We start from the raw sequence: 17,227 nt of genomic DNA on the forward strand, positions 1-17,227 counted from the left end.
AATGATATTAGTGCTGTATTTCAAGGTTTTCAACATAGCTAAATCACATATATATATTTTTAGATATGACACTATTTTCCTTCACACCAAATCCACAGTGTGTTAATGATATATGCTTTTACACCCTAGTCTGACACAGCGATGGTACCTGGTCTCTGGGGAGAGAAGGTTGAAACCTCTGAGGAAGTTTGTACCAGTCTGTGATGGTTCCCCTTGCTGTTGAGGTGGAACCAATGTACATGGTCATTATGCTGTATGTCTTGTCTTTATGTTGTGATTATCAGTATCCATTGTCATTGTTTCCTTATGTTTCATCCTAAAATCACTATTATTATGGCTGTGTTACATGTCATACCAGGAAGTGTTAACTTTGTGTCTTTCTTTATCCTATAAACTGAAATATTCAAATAGAATTATTGAACAACAGAGTCCTACCTGAGACATTTATGATAATAGCTACGGAGGTTCATATGAATAATGTAAAGCCCCCTCCAAAAAAATGTTGTTCCGATTACCCGACTGCCCCTTGAATGCTGGTGCCGACCCTATTCTGTGTAAGCGGACTGAATAAAATAAGCTTTCAGATACCATTGTTTTTTCCCCGGCACCGACAGATATCGGTCATTCTGATAGAGAAAGTGGACATGATGGCCGCAAGCTTGATTGAATAAACAATTACACATTGATACATGTGCTATCAGTTTGTACTTTCCTTCTTAAAAACAATATGAAAAGAAAATTCCTACCTACCTACCTACCCTAAATTTTAAGGAGGTGTAATCGGAACCGCAACATTTTTTTTATTTGGCCTAATGTGTAATAGCAGTTTGGTGGAATTGTTTTAGGTGACGGAGCATGAATGGCACTCACTCAGCAGAGTTGTGACCCTTCCCCATAACTGGCACTGATGATCTAGGTTTCATATTTGACCTGTTGCCTATCCACACAATAGCCATACTTGAAGGTTTCATCAAAGTGATAAATGTATACAACCATCTCTTCAGCCGATACATTGTGATATGCCTAATGTTTTTCAAAGCAATGTTAAACTTTTATGTACTTGGGGAATATTTGATGGTTTATCATGCCATCTGTCTTCTGTCTTTCTGTATCAATCTACTGCTTTTGACAAACATTATAGAAATGTATTAACCCAAACATCTGATTCCTTCATGAACTAAATTATGACAAATAGAATATTCAAGGTATTGAAGTCATGATTTCTCAATGAAAGCTCACCAGCAGTAAAAGAGAGTGCTTTTATATGTATTCTTGAAAAATTAGATGTATATTTAATATACTGTTAACCCAAAGCTGATAATCAAGTTTTATTGAATAAATAAACAAGTGGCATATATTATGTTACTATAGGAAGACATAGCTGGAAGTTTTGAGTACTTGTGTTGAGCTCTTGGTAACTACGAGCTAATTTTCTTTGAAATGCTTGAAAATTATACTTGTAAAATTTTATAAATAATCATGCAATAATGTTGGTTTGTATGTAATTGTAGATCATGTATTATTGCTGTCAGAAACCTGTTCCTCAAAGTCATCTTAGCAATATGATTGTTGTATTCTACTTTCGATATTGGTCATAGCTGTGAGAAAAACACTTTTTGGAACAGGGCTGTGGGTTTAGGAAAGTTGATGCTGACTTCGGTTGGGATATTTTGAGAATCATTTGTATGACATACGTATGAATTATGCCTGAATCGAGGCGATATATTTATTTATGCATATGATTTGATATTCTACTGGGTTTCTTTGTTTGCTATTCAACTATCATGATGAATTTCTTCTATAGAATAATAGCAATGCTTCATTGTGGATTATGGGGGCAGTATGGTAGGATAACAACCTTGTGACCAGTTTCAAAACCTTAACATATACTACACCCTTCTTTTCTATCAGGGTCAAATTGGTTTACAATCTACAAACGTGAAATAATTGAAATGTGAACAAAAAAGAGAGGTGTATTTCTGTCGATAAGGGAAATAGATTCTGTCACTATCAATATAAATACTAGTAAGTTATTTACAATATAAATCATTCATTCAAATTAGACATACTTCAAATCTGTCAGTACCTACATGGGTACAATGTGTGAAGCCCATCTCTGGTGTTCCCCATGTGATATTGCAGGAATATTTCTAAAAGCAGCGTAAAACCAAACTCAGTCACTCAAATCTGTCAGTAATTAATGTTAAAGTACTGCAAATTATTCATGAATTTCAAGATAAAATTTGATTTTTTACAAATTCATGTACCATCTATTAACCCCTTTTGGCCCACAATTTGTAAGTCCCCCTAAAGGAGAGAAATATTTCAAAGAGTCAGGTCTCCATACCAATGGGGAAAATGTAACACTACTGAGGTAGGATCAGTTCTTATGTTTCCCAACTATCCATGCTTGTGTCATCTGAAGTAGGGATTGTGTGGTTATGCTGCTTGTTGAGAATGTATTATGGGAATAAGAGACTGGACACATCAATAAGTGTGGATTATCTGTCCAGTTGAGTTAAGGCTTGCACTTTTGAGTTTTCCCACTGTTATAGAGCTGACAAGACATTTAACCAAATAGGCCTTTAGCTTTTTATACCAACAGTAATTGTTTAAATAGGTTGACAGCAACCTTCCTGGTATGTTTCTCATTTGAGGCTGGCTCAGTTAGTGTCTCCATCTTAGATCGCTGGGGACATTGTTCATTACATCAATCACTGGTTTGTTTGGTCCACTTTTTTATACTATTTACGAGCCCTGTCACATAGCAGGAATATTGAAGCTTAAACAACAAGAAACAACCCCCTCCTTCGTTGGAATACATTATCAATCGATTACATATATGTATAATCTTATAAAGTTCAGTCTTAATGTTGGCATCAGCAGGTTATACTGGCCTGTGACTTGTTGAAGTTTCTCACAACTGATGGGCAGTGTTAGTTGTGAGAACAGCCATCTGACCACCTGAAGCCCTGTGGAAGGATATACAAATTGTTTCTGGTATGATCATGGAGCTTGCTGATTACTGTTGTTTTCCCTCTTGTTTCGCTCATCTCATTGAACGTCACTACAATAACTGTAGGTTGATGTACACAGTAGGAGTGCTTTGTAAATACGTCATTTTTATGTATTTTACAATCAAATCAAGTTTATAAAAAGGTAAAAACTAAGCAGTTGTTTGTCTTTATTTTTAATGGTGACATGGAGATTTCAACTAAGACAGTCGCATGTTTATGACGTTGTCATTTTTCAGGATATAGAACAACAAAGTGTTCTCACTTTTCTCCTGATATCTCGTCTGCCGGGGTTACCAAACAGTTTTGAGTTTTTCTGTGTACCAAGTGCCACTCGCCCATGCTATAGTGCCTTCGCTGCTGAAGCTGTGTTGCGGACACTGTCTGGAGCCATTATTAAATCAAAGAAGTGTATGAAGCCATTTAGGGCAAAGAAAATGTTCATCAATATGTGTTTGTATGGCCGACACATACTGAAGCCATTTTAGAGCAAAGAAGTGTTCATAAAATCTGGACGCATTGGAACGTGGATGTTCTGTGGATTTTATATTAGACAAATGTGGACCTATGTGGCTGGGTAGTTGGCATAGATGCTAACACGATGAGTGCATTGAAAGAAAACTGACTTGTGATTACCTAATGAAATATGGAAGGTGATCGTCCGGATCAATTGCGACCTCGAGACAGTGTACCTGTGTCAGTTTCTCCCTATCTGATGTCCCCATCACTCACCCCATCGTTTCAAACCAGGCCTCGCTTGTTTATAATCATTCGACTGGAACTGAGATCAAAGGCAAGATCACATGTACGTGTACTTGGATATTATTTCTCTTTCGCGTAATATTTGATATTCTGGTCTGCGAAGGGTATCTGCCATATGGGAGGTGTTGCGCTTACATGTGACGTATAGGGCGTGCTTTTTGAGTAATCAGTCACAAATCGTCGCTCTTCAGTTATGTAACTTCTTGATAACTGGTTTCGAAACCAAGGCACCCTATCCCTTAGCAAAATATTAACAAAACTGAATATGGATTAATCTGGGTTTTTTCCCTGAGTGGGTCAGTGATAATAATAAATAATGATAGTGATAATGACGATGATGATGATGATGCGAACGGAGGTTTACTGGGAGGCCACGCGAGCATATACCACTAACGTTGGGTGAAGGAATTTCAGCCTGGGGGAGGGTTTGGAAGACCACACCAGCTCAGGTCGATCCACCACCAGCGTATACAACAAAAGAAAAGGTCGATGCCGTCCACAACCTGGTTCTGGAAATAGGCGCATTACACTCCAGGAGGAGACCACATGCGTCTAGTTTGGGCCAATAGAAACAATCCTTCCTGAACATCTACTTATGTCAAAGATTGTGCCGAAGTGGATCTTAGAATGCTGTCGGATGTAATGAATGCTTCGCCGGCTTCTTCACAACTCTTAACCAGATATGTTCGAAACCTAAAGATTTTCATTTAGGTCTGTGACAGGTGATGAGACCTGAATCTATCACAATGATCACGGATGCATACAAGAATCCATGAACGGGAAACACTTTGGATTCCCCGAACCATGTGGTTTAAAGCAACCAGACTCACTTAAAAGTTATGGCCACCTTCTTTAGGGACGGCCTAATACAAATCGATTATTTACCGCGGGGAACAGCTATGAATAGTGAATATTATGCCACCTTACTGAAAAGATTACGTGCATCCATCAAAGAGACGCGTCGGGGCAATTTCGACCTGATGTTCTCCATCAGACAATGCTCCGGTCCACCCTACTCAAGTTGTAATGGCTGATTATAATGAATGTGGAGACAGCTACCAGCACATCCAACTTATTCACATGACCTTTGCCCAAGTAATCGCCACGTGTTTCTGTATCGAAACGTCGCACTCAGGAACTATAGAAGTAGTTGTCTATAAAGATTGTCTGCATCTCTACCCAGGTTCATACTGATCTATATTCAGCAGTGTCTTATCTGCCTAGAAATAACAGCGAGCTGCCAATCACATGGTGTCCGTGTCCACCCGTGTTAAGAGGGTGGCTAACATCGACACAAATGTAGATGACATGGTTTGTCGATGGAGATGTTAATACGGGCGTCATGGTTGTGTTTCGTGTTTCGGAGAATATTTTCAAGCTAGTAACGTTTGGATGTTTGTAATTATATTAAGCTCAAATCGAATTTTCGAGAGTATGCTTTATTATGTCCTACAGTTAATGAGATTTTAACCCTTGTTTTAACTGTATGTCATTAGGGAAATGTAGATATAAATGTATAAAAATGAGTGAGTTTAGTTTTACGCCGCACTCAGCAATATTCCAGCTATATGGCGGCGGTCTGTAAATACTGGACCAGACAATCTAGTGATCAACAGCATGAGCATCGATATGCGCAATTGGGAACAGATGACATGTGGCAACCAAGTCCGCAAGCCTGACAACCCGATCCCGTTAGTCGCCTCTTACGACAAGCATGGGTTACTGAAGATCCCTCCATTTAAGAAGAACTATGTACCTGTTATGTGAAAAACCTGGTTCGACTGAAGTTCAGTCTCTGTGTGACACAGGTCACCACTTACACCTAGTCCACTCGGCGTGTGTTATGTTTTACATAAGTCCAACAATAATAATTCCTGGGCGGATGCACATCCCTCTTGATCTTACTAAAACATTCTGGGGCCTTTATCTTACGGACAACAGATGGTGCTCAAACATATCATATATTGTTCCTGCCGTCTTGTAAACGGCATCTATGAATGATATGACGATTACATATTTTCAGACATGGCTGTTAGCTAGTTTAAGGAAAGTAACAGAGACTCTTACTTTCAGTTTGCCGTTGTCGGTAACACATGTCTTTCTATATCAGTAGGATGCAAGTTCAGTTACCCATATGCCTCGTTATCCAGCGATAGGAATCTGAGGATAAAACTTTAATGTACTAGACAATAGACTGAGTGAGTTTAGTTTTCACTCAGCAATATTCCAGCTATATGGCGGCGGTCTGTAAATAATCGAGTCTGGACCAGACAATCTAGTGATCAACAGCATGAGCATCGATATGCGCAATTGGGAACAGATGACATGTGTCAGCCAAGTCAGCGAGCCTGACCACCCGATCCCGTTAGTCGCCTCTTAACTAGACAATAGATGAAGTTGATAAATAAAACTTGTTACGGACAAATATGTCCATCTTCTGCCCAGGACTTTATAATAACTAAGGATATAGGTGCTGAAGAGAACGGCATAATTAGTACAGACTCACACAGAGAAAAGAATATAACAACTCCTTCTATTTAATTCATTTGACATGTGTGTAACGACTGACAAATACTTATGTTAATATTTTCGGGGGCGCGGATACTTTTATGCGTGCCAGAATCTTATGATTGTGGGTTCGAATCCATGTTCGAACTTGTTTCTGTGTTTGTCAACACCAAAGTCGTCCGTCTAACTAACTGGACAGCAAGTGTATGTACGTATCGAAGCATCAAACTTAGCGAGACGGACCAACACGATGCACTGACGAAGAGGATACGCCGTCATCAGTTACTGAGCTATGCCTAATGTTTCAATGTATGTTTGCTAGACAGTGTACTTGCCAGAGGAATGAATGTTGGATGATGAGGTGAGGTGAAATTGGGTTTAACGTCGTACTTGAGAATATTTCGCTCATATGACGACGTGCATGCCTGTGTATGTGTATGCGCGGCTGCTTGTACTAGCCCAGACTGAAACTGGTTTTATAGTGCTAGCCCACTGAGATACCATGCTGTAGTGAAGCATGAATACCCCACTCAGACACATTATACTGACTCCGAGCCGACCAGTCCTTGATGTACCCATTAATGCCGAGCGCCAGGCAGGGACCAACAAGTACCATATTTTAACGTCTTTTGGTATGACGCTGTCGGGGATCGAACCCGCGACCTTCCGCTCTCCGGGCGGACGCTCTAACCACTACACCACGGAGGCGGTCGTTGGATGATGAACACCAACTAACACTGATCTATTGCTGATTTGCCAAGAGCCATAATCAAATCAAATGTGGCACTCCAGTCTAGATAAAGGGTATCCTGGAACTGCTCAGCGATGACGCCTCCGATCAGCGAGGCAATGACAAAGGATTGTTACCGCGATAAACACACTCACGCGTGCGCGCATACACACTTTGACAAAACCACCACCTTCACACCATACACAGCACCACCACCTTCACACTACACCACATCGCATACATCACCACCACCACCTCCACACCACACCACCGCCACACAGCACCACCACATACACACCACATACACATCACCACCAGCTGCACACTACACGACACACACAGCATCACCACCCTCACATCACACCACATCGCATACATATCACCACCACCTTTACACCACGCACACACACAGAGCACCACCACCTTTACACCACTCACACACACAGAGCACCACCTCCACACCACATACACATCACCGCTACCTTCACACCACACACAGCACCAACACATCCACACTACACCACACACATCACTACCACCTTCACACCACTCCACATACACAGAGTACCACCTTCACACCAAACCACATACACACAACACCACCACCTCCACAGAACACCACATACACACAGCACTACAACCTAAACACCACATCACATACACAGCACCACCACCTCCACACACCAAATACATCACCACCACCTCCACACCCCACACAGAGCACCACCTCCACACCACACATCACCGCTACCTTTTAACCACACAACACCACATACATACAGCACCATCACCTTTACATCACATACACACAGCACTACCACCTTCACACCACTCTACATACACATCAAACACCACCGCCTCCACAGAACACCACATACACACAGCACTACCACCTAAACTCCACATCACATACACACAGCACCACCTTCACACCACACCAGATACACATCAAACACACAACACAGCAACCTTCACATCACTCAACACACACACAGAATCACTACTTTCACACCACAACACATACACACAGCACCAAATTCAGAGCACATCATATACAGACAGCACTACAATCTTCACACCACATCACATACACAGCACCACCACCTTCACACCACACTAGATACACACAGCACCACCTTCACACCACACCACATACACATCAAACACACAACACCACCGCCTCCACAGAACACCATATACAGACAGCACTACCACCTTCACACGCGCGCACACACACACACACACACACACACACAGAGAGCATCACCACGTTCACACCAGATACACATCACCACCTTTCGCACACTGCCACCTTCACACCACTCCACACACACACCACCGCTACCTTTACTCCACATACTCACAGCACCACCACCTTCACACCACACCACATACACACACCACCATCTTCCCACCACATATACAGCACCACCACCTTCACACCACACCACATACACACACCACCACCTTCCCACCACATATACAGCACCACCACCTTCACATCACACCACATACTCAGCACCATCACCTTCCCACCACCCACACATACCACCGCTACCTTTACTCCACATACTCACAGCACCACCACCTTCACTCCACACCACATACACACACCACCACCACCATCTTCCCACCACACCACATACACACACCACCACCTTCCCACCACACCACATACACAGCACCACTACCTTCACATACACAGCACCACCTTCCCACCACACAACATACACAGCACCACCACCTTCACACCACACCACATACACAGCACCACCACCTTCACACCACATACACAGCACCACCACTTGCAATCAAGCACCACCACCTTCACACCACACAACATACACAGCACCACCACCTTCACACAGCACCACCACCTTCAAACAGCACAGCACCACCCTTCACACAGCACCACCACCTTCGCACAGCACCACATACACAGCACCACTCACACACACTTCACACAGCACCACCACCTTCACACCACACCACATAAACAGCACCACCACCTTCACACAGCACCACCACCTTCACACAGCACCACATACACAGCACCACTACCTTCACACAGCACCACCACCTTCACACCACACCACATAAACAGCACCACCACCTTCACACAGCACCACCACCTTCACACAGCACCACATACACAGCACCACTACCTTCACACAGCACCATCACCTTCCCACCACTCCACACACACCACCGCTACCTTTACTCCACATACTCACAGCACCACCACCTTCACTCCACACCACATACACACACCACCACCATCTTCCCACCACACCACATACACACACCACCACCTTCCCACCACACCACATACACAGCACCACTACCTTCACATACACAGCACCACCTTCCCACCACACAACATACACAGCACCACCACCTTCACACCACACCACATACACAGCACCACCACCTTCACACCACATACACAGCACCACCACTTGCAATCAAGCACCACCACCTTCACACCACACCACATACACAGCACCACCACCTTCACACAGCACCACCACCTTCACACCACATCACATACACAGCACCACCACCTTCAAACAGCACCACCACCTTCGCACAGCACCACATACACAGCACCACTACCTTCACACAGCACCACCACACCACACCACACCACACACCACACCACATCACACAGCACCACCACCTTCACACAGCGCCACATACACAGCACCACCACCTTCACACCACACAGCACCCCCGCTACCTTCGCTGTACACCACACCACATCACATCACACACCCTCAGCACCACCACCTTCACACAGTACCACACCACACCACACCACACCACACCACACCACACCACACCACATCACACACCCTCAGCACCACCGCCTTCACACAGTACTACGACACATCACACCGCACAAACACCACACTCAAACACATTTCTCTCAATAAACCCAGAGGGGGCTATTGTGCTAACATGATCGATTTTTTTTCAACAACCCCGGGCCTCTGGTGTGCACCAACATGGTCGAGGCCTGCATGTTTAAAGTCAGGCATGTATACATATACCGCCATGGTGTATTTGTCTCATTTCAGTCCTTGAGCTATAAAACAGCTGCCAGACCAGCCTTTGTTGTTTAGATATTTAAAAAAGTATCGTTTCAGTGTGGTATTGTCAAATTGTATTAGAAGACGTGATATCATCTTTTCCCTAAAAAAATGACGTCATATTTAATGAGCATGTTTGCACCAGAGTTTATGAGATGTATGGCAAGGCATGGTCAAGTTGAGGATGTATTGGCATAATATATATTGGAGATGGCAGGTGTGGGATGAGAACCACTGTCCTTGTCACAAAGAAGTATTTTTAGGTTCCATAAACATTGCCCACTAATTGTCCTCACTGAGCATATCACCCCCTGAGCACAGATATGGCACTCAGCTTCCATGTCAGTTTGTCTTTTTGGTAAAGCTGCTTTTCTTAATGAGTAACCATAGCGATAGACGTGTATTATTTTTGTTGACTCTGGTTTTAGAAATATAAGACGCCTGTGACTGCGTCATCGATCTGTGTGGAGCAATACACACGCATGTTGACGTGGTCTAACTTGAGGCAGACGACACCGCGAACACGACGACAGGGAAGCAGACGACACTTTGCACACGGTGCTCAATGGCCGCCCACTCAAACCGGATCATACCGCTTCATCACGCCTCGACTCTTAATGTTGATTATGTAATTACAAAATATCGATTCTATATTTTAACACCATACATTCGTCACATGCTACTTGAATAAACTTTAGAGAAAATACAAATGATCATGATACACAGATAACATCGTTACATCATAACATTGTTTTGTGGATTTAAAAAATTCATTTGACTTATCATTTTTACAAAATGCATATCTTATCCTTTGATAATATTGAGTGCACCTCCATTTAAATCGATGGCGTTTGGTAGGTTTTATTACATTTTGGGAAACAATAACGGTATTGAACACAGCGAAGAGACCTTGGTTCTGTTTCATCGGGTTTACAGTCCCATGTGATATATAATGGCGACAGATGTATCGTTCCTCCATCTCCCTTTGTGAAAACAATACTGAGCCCACAAAAAGCAAAGCTGTTTTACTCCGTACCATGGGTATAGCTTCATATCACACAACATTATGAAACAATAAAGATTTGAAAATATAAAAACAATGGGATTTTAATTGGTGTTTATGGCCTTTGCGGTGCTAATTTATTACAAAAAGAGGTTAAATATATCCTCTCCATGTCATCGGTGACCTAGTTTCTGGTCGGGACCTGAAGACATTGATCAATATAGCTGTGATCCGAGCTAGCTACAGGGGGTCACGTGACCGGTCCTGCACATGTCAAGTTTGTCTAAGTAATACCAGTGATTGGTCAATTACTGCTGTGGTCAAAGCTTCACTCCGGGATCAGCTGGAACAGCCGTCAGTAACTGCATATGCATTATCAGACTTTACGCCATGGGACACTGTTATGCAATATATATATGTTTTGCTTGTACATCACAGAAGGATGTTTAATTCAGTATCATCCTTATAGACAGAAATAATATTGTCATTTTAACATTGTTCGTTCTGAAAGGTCAGACTGACATTATATTTGAAAAATTCAAAGAATGTCTTTGTTTATGATCTATATATTGATAGTTGTGTGAAACTAGGAAGAGCATGCAAAAGTGCAAATGTGAAACAGGTAGAAGTCAAAGTTTCTTTTATAAATTTCATGACTTAACGTTCTGACAAACCATCTCGAGTCTATAAACATGGCTAGTAATTTGTAGAGACGAAACACTGCTATCTTTATGAGCTTTCGGTTTCGCCAGAAAACGCCTGAATAAAGAATGAAACCAACTCTAGCGTGTAAATGTCATTCAATGAGATATTCAGGAATAATAACTGGGGAAAATATCTTGCGCTGTCAAACGAAAGGTGTTTCTGAACATGGTAGGACTGTAGGGAACATCCACTTTGATCAGGGCGTTATATTGTGTCTGAAAGTGTAAACACCATATATCGAGAGGAGTTTCTAGCCCGCTTGATACTTGACTCTCGAGTTTGTCCAATTGCCATTCTTTTGCAATAACTCCCTGGATCTCTCGCTCCTATTGTTTGTGTCGAGTGTGATTCGTGTGACTTGACGCTAAAACAGATATCCAATCAAATCACACCAATGTATGCATTTTATGGAACGTTACAAGAAAGAAATGAAGAGTGTTCTGTCACATTGTCAAAAGAAAGTACTCGCTGGATTTGACCGAAACATCAAAAACGTTATCAAAACGGTACTGGGCATTCGACGGTACACTGCAAACGTAAGAGCCAAAACACCAGTACCACACCCCTGTACTTTGTTTTTCCCGGCAGTTTGCAATACATCGGTCATCGAGGATGTTTCTGTGCAATACTCAAACGATATCAAGGCAGGGGACACCAAAGGTGGGTTTCACACAGGCGAACTCGAGTCAATGGTGACGCGAGCCAACACCTTAACCACTGACCTAACCTACCCCAGTCCCTCGCGAGTAAGGCATCAGTAAGATACATAGATACATCAGTCGGTAAATACTGAAACTCGCGAAATGACATGTGCACAGATAAATATATTACTAAATGCGTGTCTGCTGTGGTAAACAGATATTTGTATCTCGAGTGTGATATCAACAAGTTATCCTTGAAGTCACCACTGTATTAGATGGTAATATTGGTATGACTCTGAAGGGCCTTACTCCACTTTTAAAGGAAGCAGTGTAAAGACAGTTCATTTAATATTCAGACAGTCATGCCGGAAATATGAAACACTATTAATGCGTTATCGCATACTCATATCATAATTACATACGCGTGATGAGAGTGCAAGACGAGCGCACTCTCCCTTTTCTTCAGACTTTCTTCAGACACCTTGCATCACACGCATCAAACATACATGCAAAAACAAGACAAGTGTTAACATAAAAGAACACGGAAACGTATGGTACAAGTCTAAATAAGGAATTGAATCAGAAATCATCTTTGCTGGTGATGCGTCAAATTTGGAATGTCCTTCTCATGTCAACTATTAAATGTGTTAAAGCTTTGCTCGGACTTTTAATGGCGTAGCCTTGATCTTTCAACATTTGTCTTTAGTTTCTAACTCAGGTGTAATCATCCGTAGGGAATCGGCTATTTGAGCATCATTAAACAATATCAGATCACTGATATAAATGAAGTTAAACTTTGATTTTGCCAATCCGAGAAGAAATGCATAGAGAAAGAAGCAGAACAGAGTCGGTGAAGGGGTCGTTGTCGGCACGGGTACTACAGATATGTACCCTAGGCATGTTTCTGTATACAGATATGTACCATAATGAGAATACAGAAACGTACCCTAGGACGATTCCATTCCCATTGTGTCGTATTCTTGACCGGAACTGTCATGCTGTTGTATTAGATACATTTGATTGCGTTATGTAAGTAATGAGAATACACAGTAACGGATATTTCGCGATGCACATGAATACCACTCGGAATCAGTTGAACGGCAACAACTACATGCGGTTTCGGTTTTGGATTGCGGAATATGGACTCGTCCGCCTTTTAGAGTACCGGGTACGTTTCTGTATTTTGACTTTGTTTAGGGTACTTGTGTGTATACAGAAACGTACCTGGGGTACGTATCTGTAGTACATGTGCCGGCAACGACCCCTTCAGCGTTGATTCCCACGGCGCTATCTACTTCATGCGTAAGTTTTCTGTCCCGACATTTTACTTAGATGTTATCTTTGAGAAACATTTCACTTGCTGTTTCAGATACCATTTGCTTTCATCTTTTTCGAATTGTTCTGAACTTCTTATGAAAACAATATAACTCCATCAATGGTCACCAAATGGTAACAAATGTCCCATTGGCCCAGGAATCCTGTTTCCTAAAGTTTGCTGTGCTAGTGTAGTAACGGGCAGAACAGATAATGTTTTAATAGAACTGCACCTTTCCTAGACGTTAAACATTCAAGCAGATGGTTTGAGTTGATATGAGAATCCACAAGGTAAAAATTCCACTTGTTTCAAATACCTTTTGATTATAGAACCAAAATACATGTATACAAATGGAATAAATATCACAACCCCCATTTAGCCATTTAATTTCATATCTTAATAAAAAGAATCCGTACATTATGTCGTGACAAGGAGTTGCAACACAAACGGGTTGTTATTGGCGATATTCAAGGTGCTGTCTTTTGGGGTAGAGTACAGTCTCTTTTACGTTCAACAGCCTCTCAAGTGAATATATCAGTTGACACATGGTTCACGTATTTTATGAATTTATTAAATCCTGTCACGCTACCATCAACAGCTTTTGATAAGTGTGTTGAAGGATGTGTAAACTCCCATGATATTAAGCAATGTAGTGATTGTAGGGAGCCAGATTTTCTCTCAGATCCTATAAATCAGAATGAAATTATGAAGGCAATAGATTCTCTGAAGTGTGGAAAGGCTCCTGGCATGGATGGTATCCCTCCAGAGTTTTATAAGTTTCTTCCAATGATTGTTCTATACTTAGAAATGTTATTTAATGCAGTGCTGGGTAGTGGGATTTTCCCGGATAGTTGGAATATCCTTTGTATAAGAAGGGTGACAGGCAAAACCCAAACAACTACAGGGGAATTTCTTTATTAAATGTAATGGGTAAAATATTCACTTGCATTCTAGATTCGAGATTTCAGGTATTCGAGTTTGGCTGGACTTAAACAAAACTTTACACGAGTGGCTACACTAATGGCTACTCAACATTTGATAATATTTTCATTCTACAGTCGCTTGTCCAAAAGTACCTAAGGAAACCTAGTCATAGGTTTTATGCTTCATTTATTGATTTTCGCAAGGCCTTTGACTTAGTAGGTAGGGATAAGTTATTGTATGTACTGTTAAGCAAAGGTGTTCATGGTAAGATCTTTAGGCTCTTAAGAGACATGTATAATAAGGTCAAAGCGTGCGTCCGAGTGGCAGTAATAGGTCGGATATATTCACAACTTCACATGGCGTCAGACAAGGGTGTATGTTGAGTCCGGTATTGTTTATATTTTTTTATAAATGAGTTAGTAGAGGATATGCAAAATAGTGGTATGAGGGGTATATTTGTCAAATTGGAACTGGACGACATTTTACTGCTGCTCTTTGCCCATGATGTCACCTTGGTAGATGATTCTGTCGTAAGGCTGCAGCGAAAATTAGATTTCTTACATAAATTTTGTTTGAAATGGGGTCTGGAGGAGAAGTTAGATAAGTCTCAAATTATTGTCTTTAGAAATGGTGGCTATCTTAGAAGTACAGAGAAATGGTTTTATGATGGTCAGGAAATGAAAGTTGTTAGCTATTATAAGTATTTGGGTGTCATATTTTCCTCAAGGCTAGTATGGTCTAAAGCTTATGAAACTCTGTCGTTAAGAGCAATGAAAGCGAGCTTTCCTGTCAAACAAGTGTTGATAAAGTATGACGTACCTCATGAAATGGCTAAGAACATATTTGACACGAAAATAGCACGTATTTTTCTTTATGGCGCTGAAATTTGGGGATATACATAGAGAGCAGATATTGAAAAGCTACAGGGCTCGTTCTTCAAGAAGTATTTAGGTTTAGGAAAATTTGTGTCTACAAAAGCTGTGTTAGGGGAGTTGGGCAGATATCAAATGGCTGTTAATTATTAGTCGTTGTATCAGGTACTGGTGTAGACTCGTGAGAATGAGTAGCCATAGGTATCTTCGAGCTTGTTATGAAATGCTTAAAGTCTTTGACGAAAATGGAAATGTTAACTGGGTTTCTCATGTTCGTTCACTATTGTTTAAATTTGGATTTTCTTTTGTGTGGATTACACATGACTTTGGCGACGTAGATGTATTTATGACAACGTTTAAGCAGCGCTGCAAGGATATCTGTTTCCAAACTTGGAGCAGTGATATTGGTAGTAGTTCTTTTCTTAAAGTTTATTCATCGTACAAGTCAGTTTTGGAAACAGAAGTGTATATAACTGCGTTGTACACTAATAGACACTTAAGGCGTATTTTATGTAAATTTCGTTGCTTATCGCACAAATTGGGTGTCCAACAGTTGCGTTTCAATAAAGACAATGTCGATAATACTATAGCAATATGTATCAAGTGTTATTTAGATGTCGTAGAAGACGAATACCACTTTTTATTAGTATGTCCTTATTACCATACAAGTCGGATGCAGTTTATACCTGGATATTATCATATACATCCATCTGTCTTTAAGTTTAAGCAGTTGTTATGCACCAAAAATGTGAATGTTATTAAAAGTCTAGCAATCTATCTGAAGAGAAAGCTACCTGTTTGACTTCTATATATTGATGTACTATATTTATGTATATGTATTGAATGCGCACAAACAAAAAATTATGTATTTTTTGTACTCTGGGTCATGAGGCCATTATGCGAATAAACTCTCTCTCTCTCTCTCTCAAAAAGAATTCGTATGATTAATCTGACCCTTTAAGTACACCCTACATTGATGTTAGATAATATTATGTACGTGCTACGAGCATCAAGTGCAAAATGTGTATCCATCATTAAGCAAATATTAAGTTTCAGTAAACTGTTCTTAAAGCTCGATAGCCTGGTAAATGAATTCACATCGTTGTGGTGAAGTTAGTATGTGGTCTCCTCAACTAACACTGCTCAGAGATTATTGCAAGAGATGTTCATTGTCATCTGTCGACTATCAGCCGAGTGGCCAGAAAACACCAGCAAACTAATAACGTTAAAGACTGTCAGGGTTCAGGTCGATCACGAGAGACAACACTTAGGGAGGATACAGCCCTTTTCAGAACCACAAGACATCATCCGTTCATGATACGTGACGTTGTTTGTCCACCAGAACGGTCCAAAATCACCTGAAACCGGAGAAAGAGCCAGACGATCTACCAGACGTCTGTTATTCCAAAGCAGCACGACCAGATTGTGTCAAACTCGACGTTATTGGAATTTGAGGTCATTGGGAATGGCCCAACAGTCTGACGAAAGTCGATGTCTGATGAACGAGCTCGTGTTTAGCGCCACAGAAACATTTCATATGCACAACGGAATATCTTGGAGCAAGTACTGTTTGGCGGAGGTGCAATGAGGGTGTGGGGTGCTCTCACATGACTGTAACCCTGACCTTGTCACGATCAGACAAGATCTGGATGGGCATCACT

Source organism: Haliotis rubra, unplaced genomic scaffold, assembly GCF_003918875.1.
Source record: "Haliotis rubra isolate DU_JTF1 unplaced genomic scaffold, ASM391887v1 Scf54, whole genome shotgun sequence".
In the NCBI taxonomy this organism is placed as follows: Eukaryota; Metazoa; Mollusca; class Gastropoda; order Lepetellida; family Haliotidae; genus Haliotis; species Haliotis rubra.